We start from the raw sequence: 15,305 nt of genomic DNA, 5'->3' as shown, positions 1-15,305 counted from the left end.
TGGATGGCCCTGTACAAATGCGTGCACGTGTGTGTGCATACATATGTGCTTATGTTGCTCATGTGTGAGAGCATGTTTGCAGAGATGTGAATAAAGGTATGCATGTGTGCACAAGTGTCCAATGGGTGTGAGTGTGGACATACAAGTGAGCATGTGTGTATATGGGAATATGTGTAGCACACACACTACCGCAGCCCAAAGCTACAAAAAATAGCCAATAACCCCACTACTCACACTTCTAGAACTGTCTGTGGCCTCCACAGCCCCCTCTGCCCAAGCAAGCGAGGGGCTGGTGCTCTTAGAAGAGAACTCCCACGTCCAGTCCCTGCACAGAAACATAAGCTGTGGGAACCCCAGTTCCCTCATGGGAATGCTCAAGCCACGAATTATTTCCTGACAGGCTCAAATGACTTGCTGGAAGGCAGAGGAGCTGAGTTCAAACCAGCAAAGATGAGACTTGATGAAAGACGAGAAACAGGCCCTCCTGCTCTTGTCTGCTCCTCGATCCCCGCCAAGCCCACCACAAGCCGCAGAGGCTAAGCCCGAAGCAAGGACAGAGCCAGGGCAGGGCGCCAACCTAGCCTTGTTCCCCAGGGCTCTGCTTTGGTTGTGACCTGGGACCTACCTGGAACCTCCAGGCTGGGTGGGTGACTTGGAGCCTGCGGTCTTCCCCCCGAGCCAGGTGGCCTCTGAGCCTCAGGTCACCACACACCTGCTGTCTGGGTCCCAGCATAGACCGATTTCCACCTGCCCTAGCTGCCTGGGATCCTGCTGCACCTGTTGGGCCTTCCAGGCCCACTGACTCATCTCCAGGACCCAGTACCCCTCTTCGATTCAGACCCCCTTCCATGTATGGCCCAGGCCTTACAGACAACGGGCTTTGAGCAGGGCAGACTTGCCCTGGATCTAGCCTCTGTAATGTTCCCTACCCTAAAAGTCCCCACATTTTTCGAGTCTCATTTTCCTCATGTGTAAATTGGTGCGAGTGGTTCCTGCCTCCCAGGAGCATCTGGAGGAATGGAGGGAGCCTGGCACTCAGCCAGAGCTCACTGATGGCACCTCTTGCTACCACCTGAGCTTGTACTCTGACCCAGCCCTGAACCTGCCAGGGCAGAGGAGTTCCTCAAGACTGAGTTCACGTTCCACCTCCTCCAGGCAGTCTTCCCTGCTGACAGGGTCTCTGTCTGTCCTGGACTCTTTCCCCCTCACCTCTGCACAGGGCCCTGGACCTGAGCGCTCCTACTTGGCACAGGAAGCATGTTCATCACAGGGGCGCCTGGGTGGCTCAGTCGTTAAGTGTCTGACTTCAGCTCAGGGTGTGATCCCGGAGTCCTGGGATCGAGCCCCGCATTGGGCTCCTCCACTGAGCCTGCTTCTTCCTCTCCCACTCCTCCTGCTTGTGTTCCCTGTCTCGCTGGCTGTCTCTCTCTGTCAAATTAATAAATAAAATCTTAAAAAAAAATAATTGGCACCATAGTTATCAGCAGGATCATTAATTTTATTGGCTGTACTCTCTCGGGTCTAGGTTCAAGGATGACATCTCCCATGACTGAAATTCACACACCGGGTTCCAACTTTTGTGACCAAGACTCAAAGTAAGAAATACATTTTACATTGGGACCACCAGCTACACAGAAATATGAAAACGTGTGTGTGTCACAACAAAATGTTTCAAAATGCTGAGCCTTTTGTGTGTGATGCATCCTGATACTTTCCAGTCTATCCTGTCCTGTTTATTTTTGTTTTTGCCGATTGCAGTACACAAAACTGATTTTACCTGTGATCTACAGTGTGATAATGCTGTTCCCAAGGGCAGGGGGACCTCCCCTCCCTCCCCCCAGTACCACTCAGTGCCTGACTGAAGACTGCCCAGGACATATGAGAGGAGGGTCATTCTGTCTCCAGAACATTCCTCAAGAAGGACAGAGAGAATGCTCCATCAGAAGAAGAGAGAAATATTCAACAAATATTTCATTCATTCAGTCAGTCGGTCAGTCGGTCAGTCAGTCAACAAACATTTAGAGAGCTCCTTCTCTACACCAAGCCCTGTTGTAGGCCCTGAGCCGTGAAGGAGGCAGACAAGGTCCTGCCTTCATGAGGCTGACATTTTTGTCAGGTGCGGGTGAGGGATACGATAAACATGTAAACAAAAACAGAAGCAAGATCATTTCGGAGGGACTCATGCTATGAAGAAAATAGCACAAGAGAAGGGTCTAGAAGAGGGTACTGCAGGGCTACTTTAGAAATGATGGAGGCTTCTTAGCCTCCAGTGGCCCATCTATAAAAGGACAACAATGACACTTAGCTGAGCCGGTGGTTACTATGAGGGATTACTGAGGGCGGGTTTGAAGGTAGGTCCTGTTAAGCTGCACAAAGCATTGCAGTGGGGTCCAGAGGAAGATGAGGGGACAATGCCAACTACAGCACAAGCCCAGGACCACGCATGTGTTGACTTGTCCCTCCCCATTCGGCCCCCACCTCCCTACCCCCACCCTACTCACCAGAATTCAGCCTCTCTCAGTTTGAGCTGTCCTCTCTCTATAAGCTAGGGCACTGAAGAGTTAACGTCCTTCTAGTGGGCCGTCCCAGACCACACAGGGCCGGATACCCCATGCTCACACTCCCAGAAGCCTTCACCACCCTACTTGTGCTCTGAAGGGCTCCCCGCTGATCGGACCACGCCTGCCCAGGAACCAGGGTGCTGGATCCCAGCAAGACAGCAAGAGGGTGCAGATCTGAAACGCAGCCCCTGGGAAATGCTGAAGGGCCCAGGTCTGTCCAGCTGGGGCAGAGAAGGCTCCGGGGGAGGACACTGTCCTTCGGGCTCTGCAGGGCCGTCAGGGTGACAGAGAGGACCCTGTCTTGGGCACCTGAGCTCCCTATGACAATGTTCTCTATGTACCTACAACACGCCTGACCCTGGGCGCAGGGCACAGAGATAAGCAAGACCCCACCCCGCCCTAGGTGCCCCCAGACCTGTGGGAGATGCAGCCAGGGAAACACCATTTCCCAGTGCGGTGTTTCCTGCAGGGGGGGCAGTGGGACCTGGGTGCTGGGGGAGCAGGGATGGGGACACTCAGCATGACCTTCCAGGTCAGCTCAGGATGCAGTGAGTGCCCTGCAAGCGCCCTGCCAACTCTAGCCACGTACAGTAATTCGTTCCAGCTTCGGCATCAGACAGGCCTGAGTTTTCATTCAGTTTCTGCCACTTGTTAGCTGTGTGACCCCAGGCAAGTCTCTGAGCCCCTCTGAGCCTCTGTTTCCAAATCTATAAAATGGGAAGAGTCGCATCTACCTCGACAGTGTTTTTAAAGCTCTAAAAAATGAGTTGTCGGAGAGGAAGCTCAATTCATAGTAGTAGTTGTGGCTCCTATCATCGCCAGAAGATTCCCTCCGAGGCCTTGCTCCTCCGCCTTCCCGTCCTCCCTCCTCTGCCTTCACTAGCCAGCGCTTGCATGGTGCCTCCCTAGAACATTCAGCGACACCCCTGCCCCCACTGCTATCAGAAGGGAGCTCCCAGTGGCCTTCTGCTGGGTCTCACTGCAGAATCCCAGGCCCTGAACACTGGGAATAATGAGGCAGGAGGTGGGGGGAGCTTGAGAGGGGGTCTGCCAAACCCTGCGGCAGAGAGATCATCCACTCCTGAATAAACAGGCTGTCACCCCTTCCCTCCCTCCCTCTCTCTCCTTTAAATAACCCAGATCTGTTGCCCAGTTGTCTCCAAGCAACACCGCTCGGGCTCCCAAGGATGCATTGCTCTGACAGAGCCGTTTATGAAGATGCTTTAGGGGAGGTGGGGGCGGGGCAGGGGTGAGGGGAGCTACAGAGGCCTGACACGGTGTCTTCCCAGGACCTCCGTGTGGCAAGCTCCCAGGCTGACCCCTCACTGGACCAGTGGGCAGTGCTTGCTTACCAGACCCATTCCAGGAGAGACCAAGGCTTCTAGACTTACAGGGAAGGTTCCAGGCTCCAAACAGCTCGAGACACACAAGAACCAGCCAGATGCCTGGGAAAGGTCACTAGCCCAGGCTCAGCCTCCTGGGCTCTAGTCTCAGCGACAACACTCACTAGCTGTGTCATCCCAGCCTGGTCACTCACCCTCTCTGAGCCTCCAAGAACCTTAGTGCTAGAAGACAGCTTCGGGGGTGGGGGTGGGGCTGCAGGAAAGGGGCACTGTCACGCTTTCCAACAACATCTATCCAAATGACGAATGTACAGACTCCACTTCAGGAGCTCCACCTCCGAGAGTTCCGCCTACATCTGTACACACGCACAAACTGACAACCGGACAAGGGTGTTCACGCTTCGCCGTGGTGAACGATTGCAAACAAGCAAAACGTCTGCGAACAGAGAGTTGATGGCTAGCTAAACTCTGCACATCCAGAAACAGGAAATACCATGCCGATGTCTTAAAACACGAGGCAGATGTATGTGGGCTGATGGGAAAGGATTTCTGGAGCTGGGAGCAAGGTCCACACGTGGACATGGACATGGCCGGTCAAGGCAGGGTTGTCTGTGACAGTGCGGGGATGGAGTCAGCCTCGGGGCCCATCTCCGGAGGAAAGGGTAAGTTGCATGCATTCCAACCACGAAATCCTGTGCGAGTTACACCCAACAATCCAGGTATACACACAGAAATGGGGAGCGAATGTGAAAATGCAGTAATCTGGGATAAACTAAGAAACAGAGCTCGATTGGCCACATAATACCATGGATGGAAAGTAATGACGCATATACACAGAAAAACACCAGAGTCCTTTTAAGTGAGGATACGTACATTATGTGAAACATTTCTCAAACACACTCCCATGGGCGCTTACGAGAAAAAGGAATGAGATGAAGGGAAAATAAAACAAAGAGAACAACCCAAGAGAAAAGCCTCACATATGTCAATGATGAGAAGGTGCTGTGGATTCAGGAAAATCATTTACTCAACTCTGCAGCTGAGTGAAGAAGGATGGAGGGGAAGGCANAGGGGGGGGGGGGGGGGGGGGGGGGGGGGAACCAGGGGAAGAAATGATAGGACAGAATCTCTAATATTCTAACACTCTAGGAGCTGCAAAATGGATATGAATATATAAACACACACACACTGACTATCTCTGAAGAACAGGTAAGAAACCCGTAACTTCAGGGGTCTCCAGGAAATTGGGTGGCTGGGGCCTCGGACAGAAGGGAGGCTTTTTGCTGCACACCTTCCCGTGCATTTGAATTTTGTTCCACATGGATATGTTATCTATTTTTAAATAATTTTTTTAAAAAGTGAGCTCATAGATTTGTACACACACACTCAGTGTCTGCAGGCTGAGGAAGGGGACACTGGGAAGGGGACTCAGCGCTCGCAGGGGAAATGGGGCCCAAGGAAGGGCAACCAACTTGCCTTCCACTCACTACCCTTTTGTACAGGAGACTTTTTTACCCTGTGCATCTAGGACACGTTCTGATAACTAAGTCTTTAGTTTTTAATCTGAACATTTTATATACACACAAAAAGAGACTAGTTAGTACACTCGATTCTCTGTACCCATCATCCGGATAGGACAGCTATCAGGATTTTGCCATCCCTGCTTCATCTCCTGTTGTCTCTTTTTTCTCTTTTGCTGGAGTATTTTAAGGCAACCCTTTCACCCCGGCCCGCATCAGCATACAAAGGAAGCAGTAAGTGCAGTTTAAAGGAACAAAGGCTGAGGGGCTGGTCAGTGTACCCTGCCAGACATGGAATGATTCCCTGTATGAAATCCCCAAAGGTAGTGGTCCCTGTCTCCACTTGACTGTTCCCAGAGACCAGGAGCTCACTACCTGACCCAGTCTCCTCCTTTGTCCCTGATGGCCTAGAACTAGGCCTCTCAGAAAGGACAGACACCACCCCACTCTCCCTTTGCTGTCTTGGAGATGCCCAGCAGTGGGCCTGGGCAGCTCAAAGCCACAGGGAAACAGGCCAGCTCATGAGAGCCTGTTCCTCTCCAAAACAAACTCAGAAGCATAATGGCACACCACGCATATTATCGGACACCGGAGGCCGCCGAAGCTCAGCTGGCCTGGAAGGCCCGTCCAGGCACCCCCCGCAGGCCATCTGAGACAAGCATTCACTGTCCTGGCAGTCAGGGGTAAAGCTCGGGCCAGGACTGGACAGCTGTTCCCCCGGCCTGCCTGTATGTGCATTTGAATCGCCAGAGAGAATAGTTCAACCTTAGACCCCTAGGCTCCACTCCAGTCCTCCTAAGCTACGATCTCCAGGCCCGGAGCCTGGGAAAGCCCTCGGCTGGTTCTAAGGCTGTAGTCCTGTCTGGTGTTTGGGAACCACTGGGCCGGTAACTCTGAGGCGCTCTTCCAGCAGCAATGGGCCATTCCAACTCTCAGCCGCCTGCCCTTGCGCTAGGATTCTGGCCTCCCCCACCCATCAGCACCGATGCAACATTCCCACCTGCAGCTGATAGGGCGCCGGGTGGTGCCAACTCTTCTTTTAAGAATATGCCGGCCAGGGCACCTGGGTGGCTCAGTCGGTGAAGCATCTGCCTTCTGTTCAGGTCATGATCCCAGGGTTCTGGGATCGAGTCCCACATGGGGCTCCCTGCTCAGCAGGGAGTCTTCTTCTCCCTCTGTACCTGTTTGTGCTCTTGCTTGTTCTTTCTTTCTTACTCTCACTTAAATAAATAAAAAAAATCTTGGGAAGAAAAAAAAAGAGTGTGCTGGCCAAGGCTCAGAGGAGCACATGCAACCCCCCCAAATCCAGGGTGCTTTCTGGAGCTAGACGCAGCAGGGTCAGAGATGGCATCTTGCTATCTCCTCTGCACAGTCATCCCTCCGACAGAGAAGGACAGACACTGAGCCTTCCCTCTGTGTCACAGTCCGTGTGCATGCACTCACTGAAGGCTTGCCTCCATCCCATGAGGCGGGAGTCATCTCCTTTAGCAGATGAGGAAACTGAGGCTCAGGGAGGTGAACTAGGCTGCCCAGGGCACACAGCTGGAAGGGGGCAGAGCTGGGATTCACACCAGGCCGCCTGACTTCAAAACTCACCTTTCTCTACCCACCACAACTGGCAGCCCCGGCGCTCCAGCAATCTGAGTGAGACATCTGAGGCCCCCTCTGGCCTGCCATCCAAAGCAAGGGTGCCACTTTATACCAGATGTCAGTAACGACCCACTGGAAAGCAGACCACGAGGCAGTTAGCCATGCAAGAGGCTTACGGGGGCCATGCTTGTGAAAGACTGGGTGGAGAGGCAGGAGTAGGGGGGAGAGCATTCAGAGTGCCCTGCAGGCCTGATACCTGTGAAGGAGAGGGGGCAGGACGGAAGGAGCCCAAGACCCCGCACAGGCCTGAACGCATTGTGGCCAGGCCGAGGGGTGGCCGGAGCAAAGACCACCCGGTAAAGCAGTCCTCCTTCTGGCAAGTGTGGTAAAGCTAGTGTCTCAGCTGGGCTCAGCGACGGTCCGGGAGCAGCCCCAGAGCTGGTGGCCTGCGTGTGAATGCAGCAGCGGGCCCTGAAGGTGTGGCCGCCGGGGGCAGTCAGCTTACCACCTCCCACAGCCAGTTCTCTGGAAGGCAGCTCAGAGCAGCAGTCCGCCAGGCCACCAGCCCCGGCGTGACCCATGGGTCGTGGCTCGCCTGTCCCTTCCAGCTCTAGGCAGTGGGCTCCCGAGGGCGGGGGAATGGGCCGCGTTCACATCTGTGTTCCAACCCAGGGCATGGCATATACTAGCAGCTCACGAATTCGTGGGGAACTGGCCAGGCCCACCCAGCAACCACCACACGGCAGCGGCCGCCACTGCGAGACGTGATTCGGGCAGAGAAAACAAGGAAGAAAGTCGTCCGGAGTCCTTACCATATGCCAAGCTTGGGGCCAAGGTCTAGAAAATGCTTTTTGGGTTATGAAGGGCTTTCTCGAATGTCTCACATGGGTGATTCTCAGCCAAACTGGGCTGCCGCTGCCACTCCCACCTCCCAAAGCAGTGAGGCTCAGTGATGTCACTCATCTCACCATGGCTCTCCTGAGGCCAAACCCTGCTGTGCTCTGTCCACGACAGCAGGTCCGCAAGAGGCCCTGGGTGGGGGCCTCTCCTGGGACAAAGACAGAGAACCCCACACTTGAGGTCTGAAGGAAGCTTCCTTCAAAACCTTGCCTGGTGCCCCTCACGCAGCCCTGTTCCCAGCCAGACAGTCAGACAACCCCTCTAGGTCAGCGGAAAACCAAAGTGGCCTGCTCAGACGGGTCGGGTGTTCAGGGCCCTGACCAGGCTTCTGGAGACCCAAGCCCCTAGCCCAGCTCCTGCCTCACCACGTCCACACTGGGCAAGTCAAGGGACCTCTCCGGCCTCATCTGTCAAATGGAATCAATAATTCTTGTCTTACACAGAAACACGAGGCACTCTCCTCACACCCCATCTGTGGTGAGTAGGCGGACACGCTGCCTGTCTGGTGGCCGATGACCAACTTCAAACACCTCAGAGCTCTGTCAGAATGAGCCCCATGGCTCCCCTCCATGGAACACCAGGGCAGAAGGATCCCTGGGGAGGATTTAACGGAAGCCCCCACCTCACCCAGGAATGCTCCCCACAATACCCCTGTCCTTCACAGGGTGCTTTCTAAGAGCTTCGCACTGTGTCAAACTTCATATCCACAACCTCCGTCCTGACTTTTGAAAAGTATATCCCATTACTATCCTTATTTTGTGAAGAAACAGAGGCTCAGAGAGGTTGAGGAACTCACCCAATGGCCCCCAACCCTCTCTCACTCCAGAGCCCTGTGTCCAGCCAGTAAACTGCCACCCGACTGTAATCCTCCCAGGGACGGTGAGCTCACTCCCTAGGAAGTCTTCCCTGCAGAACTGCGACTGGCATCAGGACGTCCTTCTTCTTTTTCCAAACATGAATCTGACACCCACTTCCCAGACACCCCCCTCAGTCCTCAGCGGGTCCTGTCCCCCCCACCCTGGGACCACCAGATCACATTTTTCTAAGTACCTCTTTCTTTCAAATATTTGAGAAATACCCATCTCATACCACAGCCCCGGGGGGTCTTCAGCTGTTAACACCCCCAGGGCTTTCAAAGCTGGTGGGAACCTCCAGAGTCAGAAGAAACTTTAGCCATTGTTGTACCTCCAGACCCCCCCCCAGGCTCCTCTGCAAGGGGGTCAAGAAGAGAATGAGGCCCTTCTTTCTCTCACCACTCAGCATGCCTCCTACCCCCCAGGAAGCTGGTCTCCCGGCTCTGACCTCACACCTAGCTGACATTCGACGTTTAGAAACCTCTAGACAAATCTCCTTCTGGGGCCACCAGCCACCTCCCAGCCTGTGGGGGTGCAGTGCTGAGCTGCTGGAGGCACGAGGAAGTGAAGGGGTTAAAATGCCCTCTCTGCCAGTAGGGGGAGAGAAGGAGCGGAGCGGCTGGGACGGGGCAGGAAGGAAATCCAGAGCCCAGTGCAGGGAGTCAGGAAAACCCCAGCAGGGTCTTGGAGGTGAGCATGCTGAGTGTTCCACTCAGGGCCCTGGTTGCCCCGCAAATCCCTTTGTTCCAGCTTCTCTCACTTCCTCTCGGCTTCCCCCCAGATTACTCAGGGAAGGCCACCTCCCGCCTCCCCTTGGAAAGCCACTATTCCAAAAGCCTCTGCGTGGCAGTGTTTAATGGGTAGAGAGTTCCATTGGGGGTAATGAGAAAGTTCTGGGGATGGATGGTGGTAATGGTTGCACAACGCGGACGTACTTGCTGCCACTGTCCCATACACTTAAAAGTGGTTAAAACGATCCATGTTGTATTATGTGTATTTTACCACAACTTTTTCAAAAGGACAGCCCACGGAATGGAGAAAATCGTCACCTACACCCACACCCAGACCAAATGCCTCCTCAAGGTCCCAAGGTCCAGATCTGAGGAAGGAAGACTAGGGTGTGGGAGGCGAGGACCCCACACAGCCCCAGGGCGGTGACCCTAAAGTCCCAAAGCCACCTCTCCCCTCCCTTCTCCCTGGTTCGAGCCCTGGAGCACAGGGCACCTATCAGGCCAATGAAGGCTGGGAGACCCCCAGTCTCAACCCCAACTGAGAAAGTCCTGGGAACAACTCCAATATCCACGCCGAGGAGAGTTGATGGACAACTTGTGGTGTCCTCTCGTGATGGAATACCCCCAGCAACCCGTGCAATACCCTGGGTGAATCCCACAGACTCCGTGAGTGAGAGGAGCCAGGTACAGAGGAGAAGGTGGCAGAAGAGAAGACGTCCTCCACCGAACTGAAGTCCTAGGACCAGCCACACTAGCCTGTGATGGTTGAGGTCAGAGAGTGGTCACCTCTGGGTGAGGGGCAACAACGACTGGGATCGGGGGGGGGCTGAGGGAAACTTCTGGGGCGCTGGGCACGTTCCACTTGTTGCTTCGGGTAGGGGTTACAGGGACACACACGTCTGTGGAAACCCATCAGCTTGGGACTGTGTTCTCTCCCTCAGCCCCTTCACCCACTGAGTTCCAGCCTAACTTGTTTGAGTTCTTCCAAAGGGCCAACCACGGGACCTCCTCAGGGGCTTTGCGCTGGCTGGTCCCTCTTCCTAGAATGCTCTTCCTCGCGGCCTTCCTTCCTTCTGATTAGGCCTTTGCTCAAATGTGTTCTTCTTGGAGCGGCCTTCCCTGCCACCCCACGTGAAGCCACCGCTCATTCCCTCACTGTTGCCGAGCCCTGGATAATCCCCGGCATGGCACCCATCACCGTCCGATGTTCGTGTCGTCCCCTCCTCCAAGGACGTCAGTCCACGAGAGCAGCGACATGTCCATCCGGGTTCACATCTGGACTCCGCCCAGAGCAAAGGCTGGCATACAGCAGTAGCCACTTCATAAATCTTTGTGGGTTGAACAGGCCATCTCTAGAGCAGGTCAGACTATGTCTCGAAACATTACTCTCTTCGAGGTGGTGAGAGGGAATTCCATTGTTTGGGTCTTCAGCCACCCCACAAACATGCCAGACAGGCCACTCTGTGCTGGGCACAACCCGAACTCCTGAGGGGTTCACCAGGGAGCAGAGGAGAAAGGCCCACGCCAGACCTTTCTAGTAGAGTGTGAGGAATGGGCAAAAGGGGCATGTGCCCGGGGCTGGGGCAACGCCCCGCGTGAGCGGTGGCTCAGCCTCCCAGTTCCCGGGCGGGGGACCTGGGGTGGGCTCTGGGTGTGGCCATGGCTGCCCCAGCCAGCTGCACGTCTGGGCAGCAGGAGCGCCTGTGCTTTGGCAGGAAGCCAGCCCCTTCTAAAAGGCCAGAGAGCTCGGCCAAGGCCAGCCACTGTCCCCCTGCAGGCCCCATCCCCCACTGCCATGGCAACCTGTTCTGTCAGGCCAGCGGCACCGAGCGCAGGGGGCACAGTGCCAGGAAGGTGACAGGGCATCTGCGGGGCTCCCCCGTGCTGGAAAGGGAGGCACCTCAGCACGCCTGAGCTGTGGCTGGGAGGGCTGTGTGCTGTTGCTGTACCTTTCCCTGCGTGTGCGTGCGTGAGGCTGCCCAGGGCCACGGTGGGCAGTTCCTCCCACACCTGCGGTTGGGGGTCCCAGCAGGGGGTCAGGAATCGTTCCATTGAGCTGTCCTTCACTGAGCAGTCATTCCACACCAGGCATGGCTGTAAATACTTTCCACATATTTCCTCATTCTGGTCTCACGGTGACCCTATGAGGCAAGTGCTAGTCTCACTTTTACAGAAAAGCAGCCACAGGTTGGTGAACTGACTTGCCCCAGATCTCACAAGGAGTCAGCAACAGAGCCAGGATGAGAACCCAGGCAACTGGGCTCCGAAGTCTTCACATTAACCACCAGGAGGACGGCCTCTCCATAGGACGGAGTCCCCTTGTTTCCCACTAGTCATTAGTTCCAGAGCTCTGTACTGTCACCAAGGGGAAAAATGGGTTAGATGCAATCTCTGGCTTAAGTTGCCACTAGAGCTCTGCAGGAGATGTTGGCACAAATAACCACGAGGCAAAAAAAGGAGGGGTGGGGGGGCGCCTGGGTGGCTCAGTCAGTTGGGCGCCCGGCTCTTGATTCCATCTCAGGGTTGAGATGGGCTGGTGTCAGGCTCCTCGCTCAGCGGGAGTCTGCTTGAGATTCTCTCTCTCTCTCTCCCTCTGCCCCTCTCCCCTCAGCCCCCCCCCCAAATAAATAAATCTTAAAAAGAAAAAAACTTTAAAAAAAAATAACCGTGATACGAAGCCACAAGTCTTAAGGGCAGAGGGCAGCCTGCCTTTTAGATTCCAGCCGGGGGCGCTGGGACCAGGTGAGCGGTCCTGGACAGGGAGCACCGGTGAAGCTCGGTCCTGGGAGGCCACCTAGTGGCCAGATGGCGACAGGACAGCCTCGGCCACCAGCCTCTCCTCCCCTCCCTCACAACAGGTAGCTCCTGGGCGCCCACTGTGTGCTTAGCACGTAGTAAGTGTAGGCATGCAGAATAACACAGACAGGAAAGCCAACAGCCCTGGGGGCGCTTACAGTCTGGTAGCTGAGGCAGGCATAAACCAGTAGCCCCACGAGTAAAGATGAAACTAGAGCTGACAGTAAGTGCTCTGAAGGAAATATATGGGGTGTTTGGGGGGAGTGTGTGGGGGGCGGTCATCTTAGGACAGGGTGGTGGGGGGAGGCCTCCCTAAGGAGGTCATATTTAAGCAAAGACTTGAAAGCCGAAGAGGTGTCTGCCAGGCAGAGTGGGAGAAAGGGCATTGCGGGCAGAGGGCACAGCAGGGACAAAGGCCCTGGGGTGGGAAGAAGCTCATCAAAGCCCAGGAACTGAGAGAAGGCTGGTGCAGCCAGAGAGCAAAGAGGCCCACAGGGCGGGGGCTTCAGGAGCTCATATTTGATCCTCAAGGGTGTTCATGAGGGAAGTGCTGCAGTCCCTTCTATGACGGCAGCCCCCCAGAGGAGTGGATTATGGGGGGCAGTGGAGGAAGACCAGCAAGAAGGCCACTGCAGTTGTCCAGGTGAGAGATGATGGGGGCTGGGACCAGGGTGGTGACAGAGGAGATGGAGAGGAGCAGACGGGTTCTGGAGACAATTTTGGAAGCAGAACCAACAGGGCTGGAATCAGATTGGATGCTGGGGTGTGGAAGGAATCAGGGTGGAGTAACTGGGGCAAAAGAGGGGCTTGAGTGAAGTGGAAACAGTGGGAAAGGAATACAGAGCTCAGTCTTGGATTGGGGGGAAGGGCTCAGGATGCCCCAAGGGAGCCCAGGAGAGATGCACAGGTGGGCGGGGGATCAGGGTCCCGGGCTCCGAGGAGCGGTCTGGGGTAGAGAAGGGCAGGGCACCACGGGTATCAAGTGGGCTTTAAAGCCTCCAGGAGAAGCAAGTAGTGGGAGGAGAGGCGAGCCATCAGAGCGGAGTAGGGGTGGGGGGGAGGGAGGCTGGGGACAGGGACTGATCAGGAATCACCAGGGAGGTGGAAGGGAAGCTGGGTGGCACAAAACCCAAGCGGTAGGGGAGTGTTTCAACTGTGCCAAAGGCTGGTGTGAGGTCAAGGAGGGCTAGAACCTGGGCAGCGTGTCCCGCAACCCAGGCACGGTGCATGGGGACAGCACTCTTGGGGGTGAAGAGTGACCCGGGGGGCAGGGATTGTGGGGAGACAGAACCCATCAGCAACTTGGCTGTGAGGAGAAGATGCAGCAGCTGGAAGGGAACTGGGGTGGGCAGCTGTAAAGAGGGGGCATCAGGGGCACCGTGGTGGTGTGGGCTGACGGGAGCAAGGGCATGCAGGCAAATGGAGGACACTGGCTGGTCTGCAGGATCCAGCAGCTTTCCAGAGCCTTTCTTCTGCTCCATAGCCTTTCCCCCTGGTTTCTGTAGTCACCCCGTAATGACCACCCCTTCTTCCAATGAGGGAAACTGAGCCCCACAGAGAGGCCCCAGGTCACAGGAGGGCTCTGCCCAAGCTGGCTCCTTCCACAGCAGGCAAAGGGGGTGGTTGATGGGGGGAGGGGGGTGCCAGGCTGTATGGAGTACCAGGAAGCCAAGAATCATAGTGTGGTCATGGGAGCCCCTTGACCAGGTCTGGGTGCCCTTCCCTCCCTGCCAGGTTTGCACGCATGTGCACACACACACACACACACCCGTGGGCAGCGTGGCAGAGGACAGCAGACAGAGGAGTAACCCAAGAGAGATCATTTGTTGTGGGGCCTGAGACTCACACTGTTGGGGGAGGGAGCCGTTAAAAGAAAATACAGGGGCGCCTGGGTAGCACAGCGGTTAAGCGTCTGCCTTTGGCTCAGGGCGTGATCCCGGGCTTTATGGGATCGAGCCCCACATCAGGCTCCTCCGCTATGAGCCTGCTTCTTCCTCTCCCACTCCCCCCGCTTGTGTTCCCTCTCTCGCTGGCTGTCTCTATCTCTGTCAAATAAATAAATAAAATCTTTAAAAAAAAAAAAAGAAAGAAAGAAAGAAAAGAAAATACAAACATACAAACACAAAGTAGGGAGGGGGGCCTGGAAGGATCTGAAACTTACACTTCATCAGCTTCAGGGTAACTTCACCTGGGTTGCCATGACCTCAAGCAGGGGACAGGACCTCTCAGTGCCCTCTGTGTAGAGCTGCGAGCACCAAATGAAACAAGTGTGCACAGCACTGCCCGCGGGGCTGGCTCGGGTGCAGGTGCAGCACACTGCGGCAGCTCTGGTGTAGCCTGGGCTCCCCTGGGGCTGGAGGGTGTGGGGACAGCCCTGCTCTCAGTGAGCCCAGGGGCAGCAGCCCAGGGACAGGAAACACAGAGGAGGACAAAAAGGGGGTGGTGGTATGTGCGTGACCCACCCCGCCTGTAGTACCCCCACCCCAGAGTTAGCCTGGCACCTCCGGGGGCCTCTGCAGATGGCCCTGAACTATGACTTTATCCTCGCTCCCGGTTTACAGGGCAGGCCCATGCCACCCCTCCAGGCTGGCTGGCAGCAGGAGAACAGGCTATTGGACAGAGGCCCAGCGTGGGGATGGAGCAGGTGGGAGGGGGACATATCCAGCTGCCCCCAGAGCCCTGGACCACCCTGCTGCCCAGGTGGGGGCTCACCTCAGAGTGCCCCTTTTTGGCGGGGCTCAAGTGCAGGACCCCGTGGCAGTGGTGCGACCCTCAGGGCTGGGGAGATGCCCACGGGGCGGCGGCAAGTCAGAGGCGCAGCAGACAGGACTGGGGCGACTGGGCAGCTCGCTCAGGCCAGGGCTTGGGGGGGGGGGAGCTCCTGCCCTCTTGGCCCCGAGACACTCACCTCCTGTCCCCTCACAGGCCCCCCCCCCACCCAGCCGCTCTGCCTGCTTTCCCATGGAGGCGGGGCTGCGCGCAGGCTCAGCTCCTGTCCTGCTGGGTCCGC

This window comes from Ailuropoda melanoleuca, chromosome 6 (assembly GCF_002007445.2).
Source record: "Ailuropoda melanoleuca isolate Jingjing chromosome 6, ASM200744v2, whole genome shotgun sequence".
Classification (NCBI taxonomy): domain Eukaryota; kingdom Metazoa; phylum Chordata; class Mammalia; order Carnivora; family Ursidae; genus Ailuropoda; species Ailuropoda melanoleuca.
Note: the sequence above shows the minus strand (reverse complement) of the source record.